This window comes from Vicugna pacos, chromosome 5 (genome assembly GCF_048564905.1).
Source record: "Vicugna pacos chromosome 5, VicPac4, whole genome shotgun sequence".
Classification (NCBI taxonomy): Eukaryota; Metazoa; Chordata; class Mammalia; order Artiodactyla; family Camelidae; genus Vicugna; species Vicugna pacos.
In genome coordinates this window covers 52,371,129-52,386,956 of record NC_132991.1, presented here as the reverse complement: position 1 = coordinate 52,386,956, position 15,828 = coordinate 52,371,129, and the positions used below count along the sequence as shown (strand labels likewise).

At 38.7% G+C, this 15,828-nt stretch overlaps 1 non-coding gene across 3 annotated transcripts in view; it reads left to right on the top strand.

Annotated features, from left to right (window-relative positions):
* Positions 1–15,828, top strand: part of LOC102539917 (uncharacterized) — a 136,923-nt gene extending 121,095 nt beyond the window's left edge. For 2 of the 3 annotated variants that reach the window (XR_012072707.1, XR_012072709.1), the window contains exons 8-9: positions 11,963–12,065; positions 15,662–15,828. This is a non-coding gene — a transcript (uncharacterized protein). Of the gene's footprint in view, positions 1–11,962; positions 12,066–14,416; positions 15,044–15,661 lie in introns of those variants that run through there. The other variant, XR_012072708.1, reaches the window with a different exon arrangement.

The window sequence follows — 15,828 nt, the reverse complement described above, 5'->3', positions numbered from 1 at the left end:
TACAGACTCTGCATTTTATCTTCATATCCTTTCAATCATCATCACCTATTATTTTAATTACTTTAAAATATTTAAATTATTGTGAAATATTAAAATAACTGTTAAAAACACCTTAACAAGCAAGGAAAGAATGGTTTTACAAAACCTCAGATGTGGAGCTTGTAACCTTTTATTGGCGAAACAGTGTTCAATAAATTAGAGAAAGGAATTTTCAAACAATAGCAGCAACAAATAAAGCGCTTTAAAAAAAGTGCTATTAGGAATAAATCTGTGAATTTACAGCCATTAATTCTTGTAGAAGGATGTATTGTTTCCCTTTTCTGTATTTGAAAAGGGAAAAAATTCAACCCATGAAAGCATTAGAGTCATCATTGAAGCTCTATAAAACCCAGCGAGCCCAATTTTCATCTTTAAGTCACATAAAATGTCCCTGGACAGTTTGTATTGAAATGGACATAAATACAAACACAAATCACTATTATATTCTACTGTGTTATCCCTCAGATTGAAAAAAAACACTTCTATCTCAGCTTACACTTAATTGTATTTAAGTTTAGGGAGTTAAAATTCCTATTTTAGATATATGAAGGAGATTTTTAACAGGTTTTTGAGAAGCAAAACCTTTTGGCGTAATTGGATGAACTCCAAAAATTTGTATTCGACTTCTCTTTGCCACTGTCTAACTGTGAGATCTTGAGTAAACAACTTTACTTTTGGAGACTCAGTGTCCTCATCTACGTTCTCTCTTATGGTTGCTTTCGTTCTAATATTCTGTGTTAAACTCTGTATTTTGTCTGTACTCAAAGTAAAAGACGTGTTACTTAAGGATGTAACACAAGTAGTTGGGGGTAGGGGTGGGAATTGCAGTGCTGTGAATCACTAGAGGGGTCACCCTGGCAAGACTAACTTTCTAGAATGTCTAATGCTCAGCATATTACGCAGTGTAAGTTTCCACAGCTATTTTAAATACATGAGTGAATGAGTGAATGAATGCTTTAAGCTCAGAGAAGCTACCAAAACTTCAACAGCTACCAAAGCTTTGACTGAAAATTTTGATTCTTATTTCGTTAAAATTCTGTAGCAAATTCGATGTATGATTTTTTTTAGGGGGTAATTAGGTTTGCTTATTATTATTTCTTTTTTAGAAGAGGTACTGGGGATTAACCCTGGACCTTGTGCATGCTAAGCATGTGCTCTACCACATGAGCTATATCCTCCCTCCCTTGGTGTATGAGTTTTGAAGTATCTGATTGTCTTTGGGAAATTTTTCAACTCCTTACTTATCCAGACTTTCTGGTCTACCCACAGACTAGCATTCTAAAGAAATGCAGTTTTGAAACAGTTGAAAGAAACTGATTAGAGAGTAGATGTTTACTTTTCACATTAGCATTTTATTGGCTGGTTGACATGCCTTCTACCCACTCACTAAACAATCCTGGGCATGTTAATTCTCCGTCTTGGGTCTCTGGTTCTTTGAAAACTGGGAATAACAATGTTGACCTGTTTTGAGGAGGAAATAACTAACAAGTCATAAAGATCAAAATTCATCAGTGAGCTTGTGGAAGGCTAATCTCTAACATTAATCAGTGAGAGATACTTATTTGGTTGTTTCCTTTGAGGAAAACTGGAAACAAAACAGTACCCATTATGAGATACGGGTTTTTTCCTTCCATAGTTGCCAAAGTTTGTTTGTTTGGTTTATTGGATTGTTGTTTATTGTGGGTTTCCTCCCCCCATACTTCTAATTTTCTTAAGGAGTTTTGGGAGTTAGATCACTATCCTGTTGGGTAGCAGGTCAAGATTTTGTTCATGATTCATCAGAAGAAATAATGAGGAGGTGACTAAACTTAAAGTCCAGAGGCAGCTTCTTTGTGGAAAAAAATTTAGTGCTGTAGCTTTTTTTTTTTTTCCTGTTAGTCGAGACAGAATATTTCTGGATGACTATTGCTAAATTTTAAATTAGACAATTTTAAAGACAATATAACAAAGTTATGAAAATACTATATCAAAAAAAGTTATAATCATTATAAATATCATACCTAGTTTTAGTGAAACTAGTTTCTTCTTCCATACGGATTTTACTGACCCACAGTAATTAATCTTAACATCTGTTATGGTCACTTGCATTGTGAAATAATAAGTTATCAAATAGCAGGGCCATAAGAGTGATGATTGCCTGTACGTGGTCCACCATATGGCCCAGTTCAGTACTAATATAGGGAGTGCCACGTGCTTGGTAAACAATAGACATAATGTGGCCGGTGTTAACAAGAGTGGGTTTCTTTCTGTCTAGCAGTTGAGGTACAGAGTCATGCAATGATAAATTTTGGTCTCACAAAGATGAAGCTAATATTATTAGCCATTTATTGCAAAGGAACTTTAAATCTTTTCAAATTAAACTCATGATGTGTTTTAATCACTTGGTTAATGTTGGTAAATGATTATGCCTCAAGCCATTACGATAATGATCATTATTAGCAAGATTCTGTTTTTACAATGTTTTTAATGTTTAAAATTAATCTAGAAGTCATGAGCCATTAAATCATTTCACCTGCAGCAGAATTTAAAAGATACATATTTCACATAACTGCAGTTTAAAAAAGCTAAGTAGGCAATGGAAAAATACACAAGAAAATCAAGCTGTTAACTATAGCGCCACCATGTGCCCAACCTCAAAATTCCATGTAGAAGGGAAAGCGCTAATACACGAAGGAAAATAGATATGGGTGAAAAAGAGACCACAGTAAAAACCCCGGATAGATGCTGGTGATTGACCTGTATAGTGAGGCTCAAAACGCTAAGATATCAACTTCTAACTTTCTAGAATTAGCAGGTTTAACTGGGAAACGGCGACAAATCAGCAGTGGGTTGCCAGAGAGCCTGCAATTTGCGGAACTTGAATTACAGGTGGAGATTAGGCTTTTAAACAGAAGCTCTATTTTCAAATGTAAGGGGGAAAAATGTATACTGGAGTGATATGAAAGAGTTGACCATTACTTACAACATGGTGTCAGTTCCCAGCACAAAGAGTTAAGTGTGAACAAAAGAGAAAATTATTGTCCAAAACTTTTTAATCGAATTTTCTATAATCCGAAAAGCCTGTTATCCTCTCCAGATGTCAGCTTTCACATCTGTGAAATGTTGGAATCAGACTAGATTATTTCTAAGTCAGCTACCAGGCAAGAAATCCTATGGCAAGAATCGCTTCAAGGCATGTGGCTCAACAAACTTTGTGCAAAAATATACATATAAATTCTTGTATAGAATGAGATTGTACTCTAATAGTCTAATTAATAACATATGTAAGTTGAAGTAAAGCACTAAGAGGTATTACAGAAAAAAAATAGAGAAACAAAAATCGTCTAAATCCAGAAAAAAAAATAGAAATAATTCTTACTAGCAACGTTTAAAACATTTATTTATTCCTTCATGTCACAGGTATATCTTGATTTCCAGCAAAGTGCCAGGCATGGTGCTAAGTTCTAGGGATAACAACATATCCTAGAAACTGTCCTCCCAGAAGGAAAACTATCACTGATAGAAGAAACTCAAAGCAGGGTGAGGCCAAAGGAGATATGGGTTGAAAAAGAGTGAAAAACTAGATTAGTTTCCAAGAAATATGCAACATCATTTCAGTCTATAGTCTAAAGTATCTGACCCCACCCTTATGAGCTGTCCCTGAAAATGCTGTTTTCATTGTTAGGCCCCGTATCATAAACTGAAAAATAACCCACCAAACAAAAATGACTAAGGGAATGACGTTTGAATGACTAATGGGAGAAACTTAAGAGGAGCTAAATATAAACCATCTATATAGACTGACTAAATGGGGTCTGAAAATAGAACACTGATGAGGGGGTGGTATTGTTTTCCAGGGCACAAGGAGATAACACTGGGAGTGAGCAGTAAGAGGGGTTAGGAAGAGGAAAATTTAGACAGTATCAGAAGAAAAGCTTCCTGTCAGAGAAACTCATTAGCTTAAAACATCACTCGGGAAGACTTTCCGCTTGTTGCTCTGTTGGGAGCCCACTGACTGGAGCTCTGAGGTGTATATTCCTAGTCTCCCAGGAGGACAGTGGGCTGGCTGTACCTCTCCAACTCTCATTTACACTCTGCCACTGGTAAGGAGAGGACTGGAAAATCATGATGACACGGGGTCAAGGAAAAGCAAGTGTGTTGTTAGTATAACATGGACATGGATTATGGAGTTTTTCAAAATTTCAAACTACCCAATTAAACCATTTTTTTTCCCCTTCACCTGCTGTTTCTCTCCCATTGGTTTGAATCTAGGAGATACACAGACTCAGTACTCTCCTTCCCTGAGGATACAACTGAATTCCAGCCCTTAATGCCATTAACTAGACATAATATAAGAGAGATTGTCTAAAAGAAGTCATACTTGCCATGTACAACAATTCAGATTCCTGGTTCTCTTTCTCTTATCCTGAAATAAGGAAATTATGCAGGAAAAAGTCACCTGGCCAAGGTGAGTTAGTTCAAGAGCATTCAGTCAGTCAGATTTCCTCTGACTTATCTACAGCCTCATGTCCCATGACAGTGACCTCCAGGGAATCAGAATGTCTCCTGATCTTGTCGGACAGGTGCACCCTCTCAGTCAGCCCATACTTGCCTCTAATCTGACCATGCCAGAGAGACACAAACACTAATTATCTTCTGTTGCCTTTTTTAAAGGGCAGGAAACAAAAAAAGCTCTGTTATTTGAGCAACTGCTCTCTGGATTCTGTGACTAGGCACCTCTGCTTGGCTTCCATTCCCAGCCTGGGGATCGGAGCCAGCTGTGTTATTCTCTTAACTTCTGCTTTGTGGTTTGGACCTTGGCTCTTTTACTTACTTATGTGACTTCCGACTTGAACCATTTGCCTTGTTCCTAGACTGACAACTGGCTGCACTGTTTTTAGTTTCCTGATTTTTTTTTTTCCCTCACCTGGACCTAGGCTATGACTCGGATATTAATTCATAGAAGTTTGCCCTAATCTTTGATTTGATTTATGGGGTAATTTAAAAAAAATTGTTTCAGGCTTAATCTGCTCAGCTCTTCTGGGACAAAAACTCTAGTTTCCAGACCTGTACTTCAGTATTTGTCATGTAAAAACAAAGTCATCTTCATTTTTTAATTCTAAGTAAAAGAATCATTACAGTAACAGTGACATCGCTGCCAAAGCAATAGAATATATTTTAAACTGTCATTTAAATCATAAGCTGTTAGTTACTGTTAGTCGCTTTTACAGGTAAGGGGATTTTTTTTCTTTTACTAATAACTTTTTTTTTTTTTAAGAATTGAAGTGGGGTTTTTTTGGTTTGTTTGTTTTAATATAAGTGGTTAGAAATATAGAGTCTAGAATAATCATATAACTGATATATCCAGTTGGCTTAGAGCATTATTCATAACTTATTATGTACACTCTATAATTTTCTTGCATAAGTAAATTATTGTTATGTCTTTTAAGTACAGCTGGCATTCACATTTTTCTTCCCTCCATAATTTAGAGATTTTGATCAACAGACAGGTAAATAGATGGTCTTTCTTGATGAGTTATAATTAAAGTACTGAACACTTACTTATGGCAAGAAATAGATTGCCTTAAAATACACCTGTGAATATGCTTCAAGAGGACCCATGTGACTTCAGCAGCAGAAAGTACTCATAATAGAAAATTGCAGTTCTAAACTATGGTGAAGTACAAATACTAAAGCTCTAACATGTGCTAAACTATGCTGCCATTTATAGAGATTCTCTGATTTACAGAAATATCAATTCATTCCCCTCCTTACTTCAGCTGTTTCGAGAGAGCAAGTTGACAAGAACAGCAGCAGTGAACATGGCTGCCTAATTTCTCCTGTGTCATCTGCTTTAATTGTCAGAGCGTATGACTAGGGTACAGAGTATAGAATGACTTGTCTATCTGTATGTGCCCCCTACCCCCAAGTTTGTGATGTGGGCTTCCAGGCCACATGGATTTTGGAATTCTATCTAATCTAGCAATTTTGCACCCAAAGTTTGAACCGTAGATCAGAGGTCAACCTAATAATCATTTGGAACTGCATGGAACCAAAAAGAAAACTTTTCACCTCTAAATCATCATGCTATGGCTTTTTTTGGGGGGGGGGGAGCAGGATTAAGCAATAAGTAATCTTTAGAAATCAAAAAATTTGTAAATAACAGATCCTGAATCTGAATCTTAGAATCTTAGACATTTTAGGAATTGGGGTTTAATTATATCCAGTTTTGTTAATAATATCCATTTAAATCACATGTAATTACCATTTTTCTAGATTGAAAAGATCAAATGGCAGCTTTGCAAGGTTTAACTACATAAAATCAGAGCATACTAAGAAATTTCACTGAGCACAGCTATGTGCTAGACATTCTATTAGACATATATTTTTATTATATTAGAGCTTTACAAGACCCTGCAAGGTAGATGGTATTATCATTCCCATTTATAGAAGAGAAAATTGTGTAATTTGACAAAGCTGACATTGCTATTAGGTTTCAGTTTAAACCTACGTTCTTTTCACTGTGCTGCGCTTCTTTCTTAGATCATGTCAGAAGTATATGAGCCCACTGGCATGGACTCACATATAAAAGTCCAGGGTGACAACTGCTGCCTCTGAGTTTCAGCACTAAGCCCCTAGAGTGATACTGTTCCTCAATGAGGCCAATTGGTTACTTCATAGAAGGTTGGCTGCATTGGGCCCCTTTGATCCTAGAAAGGCTGGTTGTTCATCATCACAGAGATGGGTATCTTTTCTAAGTATAGCTTTGCGTTTTTTGCCTGCAGAGTCTCAACCAACACTGTTATTTGGGGACATCCACAGGTATGGATCTGAGACAGCACAGCCCCCAACCAGTTCAAAGCAAAGGAGTTACAGGACACAACTGTGGGATCCACTGTTCTTATACCACACCATCCAGAAGCAGCCAGCCTCAGAGAGTGCTGGACCAGCCTTCCTGAGGCACAGCTGAAGCTTCAGCTCAGAGGCAGCCCTCTGCAAGGCTAGGGTTCCATCCTCCAGGAGGTAGCCTCTGCCTTAAATCAAGAAGTTCCACATGGTTCTGTGTTCCCAGTAGGAAGAATGCATGGATCTTGGAACCAAGGATTGGAAGCAGGATTGGCTTTCCATCCCTCCCGGTGACATATGGGGGATTTTATGCTTCTCACAACAATGAACTCCCCAGAGAGACAACACTCTTTCCAGGGAACAAAGACAGGGTCCCATTGATCTGTTAGCTTTGGCTGCTATTGGAGCACCATGGACCAGCAGGCCAGAAGAAGAATGATCATAGCAGGGCACTAGCAGGGGAATTTACCTTGATCAACAGGAGGTAGGGCTGCTTTTACAGAATAGGGTCTGAGAGTCATATGTGCGAAGCCCAGGTGATCCATCTGGGCACTAACTGATACCTCCTTGCCCCACGTTAATGGTTAACAGACGTGTCCAGCAACCTGGTGTGAAAAACATGATTGCCAAAGGCTGAGACGTTTACGGAATAGAGATTCAAGTAGCATCACTAGGTAAGGCACTTAGACATTCCAAGGTGGTAGCAGAGAATGAGGGGAATTCAGGCTGCATAATGGAGGGTACCAGTAACAGCCCTGAGGCCAACCAGTGATAGGAACTCTCGTTCACCCAACTCACTTCCCTGTAAGTTTCTCCTCATGAAAACAGGCCCATGGGAACCATGAGGAGCTTTCCCCAAATTGAAATGGAGAATTAGTTCTGTGCAGTAGGAGGCATGGTCTCAGGTCTGCTGCTGTGGGGAGCGTAGGTGACTGCTGGTCCCAGTTCCTGCTCCTCTGGATCCATTTCAGTGTTCACACTGAGGCTACACCTCCCACAGGGTGCTCTCAGCCAATGGCTGGGCTGAGCTCAGTGAGGGGAGTATTCCCAACCCATTCCTGATAGACACAGAATTCCCATGACTGGCTATTTGGGTTTGAAAATTCCCCAAGTCCTAGAGCATGGCTACAACTTTCCTAGAACTATATTTCAGTCTGAGACTCTTTCTACCCAATTCTCCTTCCTTCCTCCCATCCTTCACAATTGTAAGACCTGCATCATAGTCTGATGCTCTCCCCACTCTCTCCTGCTCCCTCCTCTTTATCCTTCATAGTTTTTCAGGGAATAAATCTCTTGCATGTCTAGTCTCACCTTGGTGACTGCTTCTCAGAAGACCTAAACCAGCATAGAAACCAAAATGATTGTAGCATCCCTCACTGTCATCTCTGACCAGAAGTGGGCAGCATCCCAATGTCTGCCACCAGTGCTAGTACTCTGCCCCTTTCCACCAATGATCGGAACCACAGATCTTTCTCCAAAGAGGATCAAGAACCCATTTTCCACTTAATATCCTCCTAGCTTAAGGAGTTTGGTATGGGAGATAGAATATTAGATTAAATAGTTAAGATGGTTTTACATCTAACTTTTAAGCTCAAGTAAATTCTGTAGCTACAGTCTGCGTCAGTAATGTCCTTGCTCTTCTATCATCCAGCTTGTAGGTCATCACTATTTCTTGTACTTCTCATATCACCAAATAAAGGCTTCAAAGAACTCGAGGTGGAGGTTGTATATCCCAGGCGAGTTCACGACCTTCATTTTTTTCCACAGGGAGACAACAGACTCCTGCATGTGCTCAGGCTGCTTGCTTCCAGTCTGTCCCCTCATTCTGGGGCTTCTCCCAAGGTGCCCGGGGCATTTCCTCACTTGCCCTTTCAGCACGTAAAGCACACAATGTATAGAATTAGAGCAGATTGCTTAAATCCTGGTTCTAAAACTTATTCTGAAAACATAGGCCAATCAATTACCCTGACCCTAATGTCCTTGTTGCTAAAGGGAAGTGTTGATACTTCCTTTAGGTGATTGCTGAAAGTATTATGTAAAATAGCAGTTATAAATTGTCAAAGAACATATAACCATTAGTCGTCATTATTTATTACTTCTTCCCCATTCAAACAGATCCTAAATCACAAACTTTTCTCATTTTGACTAGATGGAGATCAGTTTCCTCTATTCTTTGTTTTCCATTCTGAACGTGAACTTACTCTCATTCTCTATATGATTAAAAGCACAGCACGGCACACTTATCTAGAAACATCCGAAAATGCTTCACTCTTCTTCTGTTTTCTGTCTGCATTAGTGTTTTCTCTCATATTTTATAATCTCTCAGAGGAAAAGCACCCCAAATGAATAATTATTTTGACACACATCTAACCCCGTGATCTGTACAACTAAGCATATAATACATGTTTAAAATAATTACGGTAATTCTTTCTTTTCTTTCTTTCTTTCTTTCTTTCTTTCTTTCTTTCTTTCTTTCTTTCTTTCTTTCTTTCTTCCTTCCTTCCTTCCTTCCTTCCTTCCTTCCTTCCTCCCTTCCTCCCTTCCTCCCTTCCTCTCTTTCTTCTTTCTTTCTTTCTTTCTTTCTTTCTTTCTTTCTTTCTTTCTTTCTTTCTTTCTTTTTCTTTCTTTTCACATATGAGCGATCTCATATGGTATTTTTCTTTCTTTTTCTTGCTTACTTCACTTAAAATGACATTCTCCAGTAATATCCATGTTGCTATAAATGCTGTTATGTTGTCATTTTTATGGCTGAATAGTATTCCATTGTATAAATATACCACATCTTCTTTATCCAGTCATCTGTTGATGGACATCTAGGCTGTTTCCATGTCTTGGCTATTTTAAATAGTGCTGCTATGAACACTGAGGTGCAGGTGTCTTTTTGAAGTAGGGTTCCTTCTGGATATATGCCCAGCAGTGGGATCACTGGGTCATATGGTAAGTCTATTCCTAGTCTTTTGAGGAATCTCCATACTGTTTTCCACAGTGGCTGCACCAAACTGCATTCCCACCAGCAGTGTAGGAGGGTTCCTTTTTCTCCGTAGCCTCTCCAGAAAGAAAAAGACAAATGAACATAAATACAAAACAGAAACAGACTCATAGACATAGAATACAAATTTGTGGTTGCTAGGAGGAAGGGGCGTGGGAAGGGACAGACTGGGAGTTTGAAATTTGTAGATACTGGCAGGCATATGTAGAATAGATACACAAGATTATACCGTATAGCACAGGGAAATGTATACAAGATCTTGTGGTAGCTCACAGTGAAAAAGAATGCGACAATGAATATATCTATGTTCATGTATAACTGAAAAATTGTGCTCTACACTGGAAATTGACATAACATTGTAAACTAACTATAACTCAATTCAAAAAAAATTGTGGTAAGCTGTAATGGGGTAAAAATATTCAGTGCCTTTCCCTGCTGAATCCTCCCGGTGGATCCCCTCCCAGTGACAGGATTGCATTTCCTACCCAAAGATTATCAGGCTTGGCCAGATGACTCGCTTTGTCCAATGGTATGTTTGTACAAGTGACATGAGACACTGATGAGCAGAAGCTTTAAGAAACATGGTGTGATTTAACATTGCTCTTTCCCCACTTTGCCTTAAGAAAGCCAGTGTTCCATGTAGGGCCTTCTCCTTTGGCTTGGATATCGACTAAAGAGGACCCAGCGCAAACTTACAGTGTGAAAGAGAAATAACCCTTTGGTGTTGCAAAGATATTTTGCCCATGATTATTTTGAAAGCCCACCTAAGCTGACTGACCCAATTGTGATAGCATATTGTCTCAGTGCGCTGTTCAGTTTCAGTGTGTGTATTATCCCACAGACTTGAGTGTGGAGAAAGAGCACATGTCTTTATCTCTGTGTATTAACTGGACTCCTTTGAAGCTTAAGCTTTTGGAAACCAAATTTAAGAAGCTTTAGAGCTATTTTACTTTTCCCTCTGATATGCACCCCCTCTCTACTAACAAACCTCAGAGCCTGCAGCTGAAGTGAATATTGGAGAGGGGGAACTGCAAAATATAAGCAGAAAACAAACAAATCTCAAATTATTATTTAGCCAGATTCTTAAAATGTGGAGGAATATAAAGTGAGAAAAGAATGCAGGGTGTGCTGAAATTAGGTCAGTATATTTTGCTTATCATGAACCATTCTCTTTCATTAAGACCCTAGGAATTCTCAGTTTATGACTGCAGACATACTTAAAAGAAACATAAAAACAGTATTCTTAGATTTTGCTCCACTTTCATTTCTAAAAACTAAAATAGGCTTGTGATTTCCATTATCCTACAATTTTGTACAAAATGAAACTAGGATGAAAAAGGAAAGTTTTATTTGTTGCCAGATATCCTCTCTACATGACATCTGGATCTGTAGAACATCTGCACGATTGACAGTCTTTCAATTTTTCATCTGGGTGTTTGGCAAATATGGAGAAAATATTTCCTTTCTAAATCTAATTCTTATTCTTATGCAAGGCTATCTAATAGCATATTCGTTAGTATTCCTATCATCCTATTATTTTATCAAACAAAATATGGATACAATTTTGGAGCAAAACAACAGATTGTTTAATGTTATGGTGCATGCCCACATGCAAGAACTGATAGTTGAAAAGGAAAAAATTTTGGTGAATTCTTTTTCCATGGCAATCAATCTATTTCAAGAGAGATTAACAATAGAATATATCAAAGCACTCACTCCATGTTCAGTGGTCTCTGTTGTGTATGCCTTTGATGTGAGATAAGAGAATTCTGTTCTTTGGCCAGATGCTGATAGAGCCCTATAACATCTGCATGGATGTCTGCTTGGCACTTAGGGTAAGGGGGGAAATTTGATTGTACTCTTGAGGTTACAGAACATGGAGACAAGCATCATAATCACCCTTTGCAAAAACTCCAAGGGGCTCAGTTACATGTTTTTACCTTGTCAACATCTGTCAAGAACCACATGTCAATTACTACTCCATCTTTTCTCAGGTAATAAAGGAACCGAGAACTCCCAAAGGAACAGTCTTTATCTTTCCAACAATATGCCCCAGGCTTTTGCTTTTGGATGTAACCCTCATAAATTTTTGTCATTTTCTACTTACAGGGATCTTGGCAGAGAAAGAGGCCTAAATGGAAGAAAAAGATGTTACTTTCAGTACAGCGAACACACACAATTGTCTGCTTCAGGATACTGAATACGAAGAAAGGTAGGGTAAATTTACCTGAGCTATTTGACCTTCCTTAGAGCCATCCCTGTTTTACTGAAAAGATCACCTAACAGCTGATTTCCATTCAGTCTCATTCTTTTATGCTTGTACAATTTTATCTTCTTTTTATTTTTCAACTTATTTATTGGCTTATGCAGATGTGTGTGTGAGCACACGTGCACACAGCTTACCTAGCAGAACCCCTTATAAAGTAGTGAACAAGTATGTGGTGTTGCCCCACTGTGTGCCTAGGGTGAGTCCCATAGCACCTATGCTTCAAAATAGGTGGTGAGAGAATCAAGGTGTTGTTTATGTAATGCCTGAGGCAATGTCATTTTCTTCTAAAAGACAGTCCCCTCCCCACCAAAAAAGAACAGAGATCTTATTTTAGCAGAATCTTTTTATACAATTGTTAATTGGTTTAACAATGTTAAATCATCATTTGCCTTCAATTCCAAATGTACCATTTGTCGTGGCTTTTAGACATGAATCAGCAGAAAGTCTCCGTATTTCAGCTCAGACAGGTGGGTGAGCATCTGAAATTAGGTGAGCACAGAAACAGAAAACTTGGAAAGAAATGTCAGTGCATTTACAAAGTTTCTCTGGTAAGAAAATGGTTGGAAATAGGTACTTAACAAATTTCGCTGGTGGGGAGCCTAAGATGCCCTGAGGATTTGTGTTCTGTTACGAGTGTTCTGGGATGCTTTTTCTCCTACCGAAATTTTTATAGGGTATGATTTTTCTACTGTCAGTACATTGACATTTTTGAAACGCATCGTATGCAGAGCATAGTTCTAGATGCTAAAAGCAATTGCAAGGTCAAGAAGACCTAGATCTTGCCTTGAGGAGTTTCACTGGGATGTCAGTGCCACACACCCACATGAAGAATACAGAGTGGTGGATTACAGATGGCCACAAATTCTCTGTTGCTCTTCCCATCAAGGAGTAAACTCTCTTTCCTCACTCCTTTAATCTGGACAAGTCTCATGGCTTCTTTTGCCAACAGAATGTGGCAAAGTGATGCTAAGCCAGTTCTAAGCTCATCCTTTCTTCCTTTAGGAAGACAGCCCCCATACTGTAAGAAAGTACAGTCTATCCCTCTAGAAAGAGGCCATATGAAGAGGTCCTAGTCCTAGAGACCAGGTCCTGGTCCTAGAGAAAACATTGAGAGTGAGGCCACATGAAGGAGAATTGGGGTACTATAGCTGACAGCACCAGGGACCCAGGCATGTGAAAAAAGCGTTCTTAGACCTTCTGGCCACCCCAACCACCAGTTGAGTGCAGCTTCCTGAGTGACTCCAGCAAATACCAAGTGGAACCAAAAAACCATCTACAACCTACAGAATCATGTGAAAGAGCAAGTTATTCTTGTTGTAATCCCTCTACATTGGGGAACTATTTGTAATGCAGCAAAATTAACTGATACAACTTACAAGTCAACATATACAACAAAATTTACAGAGAGCCATATAGGAGCACAAAATGAGTACCTGCAAGGGATTCTGAATTAAGGTGTGAACAGAAGTCACAGGAGGAAGTAGAGTTTGACAGATTTAGTAGTAAAACCTATGTTTTAATCTTTGTCCTACACTTTCTATCTTTGTGATCTTGGGCAAATCAGGACATTATTGGGGATTCAGTTTCTTAATCTATAATGTAGAAATGATAGTTCCTACTACCCAGTAGCATGGTAAAGGTAAATAAATTGGATTTTATGTCTATCTATCTATATCCATATCCATATCTATATCTATACACACACACACACACACGCACACACACAGCTCTTAGCACAGTGCCTCACACAGATTAAGAACTCAGCCTGGCTATTGTTCTTATAAAGTAATCACGGAAGGGATTTCTAGAGAAGGAGATTTTGATTTGCATAAAAATTAATCCATACATTTTTTTAATTGAAGTATAGTTTTTTTGTTTTTGTTTTCCTGAAATAATGAAGTATAGTTGATTTACAGTGTTGTGTTAGTTTCTGGTGTACAGCACAGTGATTCAGTTATACTATAGATTTTTATTTTGGAGTCATGAGATAGATTCATTTCATTTGTCCCTAAATCTCCAGGTATAATTCAGTTTTCTCTTGTTCCCAGGTAAGTTATGAATTTGCATTGATTTGTATTAAGGGTGACATGGGTCATTTTGCATGAGAGTGTCTGAGACAGAGTCTGTGATGAGTTTCAAAACCCATGTCCTTTCCTGTTAAGCACACAGTTAGATGTAGGTTTGGCCCTGAGACTGAATTCTGGCTAGTGCAATGTTGGCCAAAATCAGCACCACTTCCAAGCCTGGCCCATAAAAACCTCCTACCTCCAATTCCACATGATTTCCCTTTCCAGTTGGTTGGAACTGAGATCCCTGAAGGGTGACCCTGGGGATCCACATGTTAAAGATAGTGGATCCACAGACAACAGGGGACTGGAACTCCAAACAGCACTAGAGAAGAGCTGCCCAACCAGGAGCTACCTCGCTGGACTGTGACATGAGCAAGAAAGACTTACTTTGTGTTGTCACTGGCAGTTTAGTGTTTTTGTATTATAGCAGCAATTATTATTGTAATTAATGGTCTTAATGGTATTCTTGTAATAGGCCAGCAACATCCAGCTCATTATTTTTCTCTGCCCACTATTCAGCCTTCTTTTCCACAAAAGTAAACCTAATCACCGTTTATTTCATTCATGATCTCCTTTCTCAACTGTGCATTCTTCTCTCTCTCTGTCTACTTTGCCACTGCCGAGGCCACCAAGTTATATACCTTCTCTCTTTCAAAGCTACAGAGATTCTTCCCCAGTGAGCTTCTTCCAACTAAATGGAAACAGAAGCTTGCCTTTCCTCTCCATCCTTATTGCCATTTCCATTCTTTTTCACTCAGAGCAGGATTTCTGGATATAGGTGATGCTTACTTTTCTGTAAAATGGTGGATTGTCCTTAAATAGTTAACAAATTTAAATAAATAATAGCTGTCATTTATTGAGTACTTATTTTATACACAAGACCTATGTGGCGGGGAGGGTTTTATAGCTCAGTGGTAGAGCTCATGCTTAGCATGCACAAGGTCCTGGGTTCAATCCCCAGTAACTCTGTTAAAAAATAAATAAATAAACCTAATTGCTTCCCCCCACCCCACCAAAAAAAAAAAGGACCCTATATAAGTATTTTATGTTAATTAAATTGTATAGTCTTCATAACAAACCTGTCTGGTAAGTATTATTACTGTCTCCATTGTACGGATAAGAAAACTGACACCCGTGGTGTTTGGCAACCTGGCAAAGTCACACAGCTGGCTTGTGGAAGAGACAGAAAATATGAAGCAAGAGCCTGTACTCTTGATTATAACCTTCACGGCTTCTCAACATGTGGTCATAGGCACCATATTTCTTTACAGTGTACTACATGTATATGTACAGAAGATCAGTTATGGAAAAAAGAACATGAAAGTGCTTGGTCATGAGATAGACCTAAAGTCCCTGGCAATATCCAATTTCATATTAGACATTAGCCTCCAGCCATTAGTTGCCTTATTTCCCGTGCTGTGTTGGTCAAGAATTCTCGCTCAGTAACGTGTCACGTCTTCTTATCTGTAGGGTCAGACACTCTGCTTCAGAGGAGAAGCAGGCAACCCATTCTGGTCACCAGTTAGCCCTTTTCAGTGAGACTGATAACTTCACTTCTCCAATGGTAAAAGCCTTCGATGCTTTTTCAGCTGGAAGCCTCCTTGCAATGCTAACTATTTTGCAGTGATGATTTTACT